Source organism: Frankliniella occidentalis, unplaced genomic scaffold, assembly GCF_000697945.3.
Source record: "Frankliniella occidentalis isolate FOCC.00 unplaced genomic scaffold, Focc_3.1 Scaffold27, whole genome shotgun sequence".
NCBI lineage: Eukaryota > Metazoa > Arthropoda > Insecta > Thysanoptera > Thripidae > Frankliniella > Frankliniella occidentalis.
The window spans coordinates 836,355-838,819 of NW_026267157.1; the positions used below are offsets into that span (position 1 = coordinate 836,355).

Consider the following 2,465-nt stretch of genomic DNA (forward strand, 5'->3'; position numbering starts at 1 on the left):
ACACGAGGTCGTTTGCATAAGCCCGCTGGATAGCTTTTTCAAAGCAGAAGGGCGGGCTAAAAAGCGGACATAAATCATAACAGCTATTAGTCAAGAGTAGTTTTCTGGTGCGCTGATTCCATTTTTTAAATAATTTTGAACTTTTAGGAAGGCGGATCCAGGTCAAAAATGGGTGGAGTTTTCACAATCTTACTCAAATCACGTGAAAGTTCGGAGGTGTACGGTTTCGCTGATTTTTGCAGGGGTCCGTAACTTAACTTATAAGCGAATTTTAGGTATCCTTATCTCGCAAACGGCTTGCGTTATTTGCGTTATGCATATTTTGACTTACTCTCCTGCGCATTTCTGAAATTTGTCATTATATGCACGCTTTTAACTAGTCAATAACGCGAGATAATGATGTAACGTTATAGCTTCAGTGTTAAGTTACGGACCCCTGGATTTTTGCTGATTTTTTTGCTGAGTTTTACAGGGTTTTTTCGAATTTTTACGATTTTTTCTCCAATTTTACAATATTTTATGATTTTTAAATGGGTTTTTGTTTTGATTGTTTTCTGATTTTTTAGGACTCTGCATGATTTTTTAAGGGATTTTTGACACTTTTTCAATGATTTCGTACAAGGTGCAGTCGGTTAGGCGACCCTATTAGGCCGCGCCACTGCAAAGTCCACCAAAATTCGTTCAAAGACAAGTCTTTTTCTAGCAAGACCGCAAAATACTGCAAAAACCGACTACGGGATCTGGTAAACAAGGTTTCGAACTTCAAGAATCAATAGTCGGTTTCTTTGATTTTTTCGTTACTTACGGCCTTTTAAAGTTGGCCCAAATCGCAATCAGGGAAGGGTTTCACTTTTCACTATTTTGGGGGGGGGTAGGGGGTTAATAATCGACGGCCTGCACCTGGATATGTTTCGTTGTGTTTAGAACAACACGTCAGCAAACGTGTGGGCGGCTGAAGCTATGAACAACGAAAAAAATAACAATATAAGATAGTGAGGTTAGAGCCGTCCATGCTGGCACCGCAAAATAGCTGATTTCAAAATGACATTTTAAGGTGAAGATTTGCAGCTAAAAATACAAACTTATGCGTTTTAAAATCCTCGAACATTGCGCTAAAAAGTCCACTAGTCGTTTTAGCCAAAATCGTAAAAAGAATTATCATAGTTTTGTCCGTTTTTTTTTTAAATTCTAGCCCACTGTGCGGCATGGCTTGCCCGAGAAAAGCTCGCTGGACCTGGCACCCCGCGGGAGTTTCCTGACCTGCACCGGGCCTAAACCGGGTAACCAACCAGGTAGTATTCCCGCGGAAGTTGCCCGACTTGGAGCGGACCCAACCGGGTAACACATCAGGCGCTCCCCGGCAACCCCCCGGCTTCCCCCCGGCCCCGGCTGCTCTAGCTCCACGGCTACCGCCCCGCTCTCCTCCGCCTCCCCCGGGGTCCTCCAGGGTATTTCCTGTAGGTACCCTCACGTCTGTCCCTCGGATGCCGTCTTGTCTTCGGTACACTCTAAATGTAAAGGGACAGTTTTGTCCCTAAAATGTGACGGATTTGTGCACACCCAGAGAGGATGCAATCTCGTTCCTTAAATTGAAAAAAAAAAGTGTTAAGTCTCACACAATTTGTCTAGTTTTAGGAACCAAATTGCATCATTTCTGCATGTGCTTGAATCGGTTCCATTTCTACGAACAAAATTGTCCTTTTACATTAAGAGTGTAGGACAAAACTACTGTTTAGTGCGCCCAAACTTTCGGTCTCTGGACAAAATATTGAGTGCTCAGGTTTATAAATGGTTCTCGATGCGTATGAGCTAAGGTGCATTTTTAGTTATTGTTGCACTTTCTCGAAGTGTAAGTGTCTCGTTCTGGAACAACCATGACCCATTTGGCTGCTGAAAACTTATTTTTGTACCCACTATAGACATTTGTCATGGCTCTAGCGTCTCCCCACTACTGTGAGTCGATATCCACGCAAAAAATACTTTAAAGTGTAAAAATGGCGTTTTTTTAGCCCGCCCTTCTGCTTTTAAAAAAGCATTAAAGCGGGCTTATGCAACCGCTCTCGTGTCTGTCTGTTTGTCTGTCTGTCTGTCCGTCTGTCCGTCGTCCGTGTAAGAGGAAGGAGATGAGCTAGAGGTCTACAAATTTCAGGGTATCTTAGGGGTCACTCCTGGACAACGAAACGCCTGGTGCAAATCCTGGCAACCACCCCTAAGGGGGTGTAGGGGGTAACAAAGAAATAGGGGTTGGTCCAAAAAGTAGAAAATTAAATATTTTTTTATGGTCTCCTAAGGGGTAACTCGTGAAAGTAGAGCCCTCTGGGCGAAAATTTTGTCCGTTTGACTATATCTTGCACCGTAGAGTGCTTTTTTCGACGAAAATACGGCGAAAATGACCACGTTGCACATAAAGACGTACAAGGAGGCGTCCAATCGTAAAATGTCAGAGGAAGTACCCCCCCAAAACA

At 43.4% G+C, this 2,465-nt stretch overlaps 1 protein-coding gene across 1 annotated transcript in view; it reads right to left on the reverse strand.

Moving 5' to 3' along the window:
* LOC113206863 (glucose dehydrogenase [FAD, quinone]-like) overlaps positions 1-2,465 on the reverse strand; it is a 65,820-nt gene that overhangs the window by 35,099 nt on the left and 28,256 nt on the right. The window lies entirely within an intron of this gene.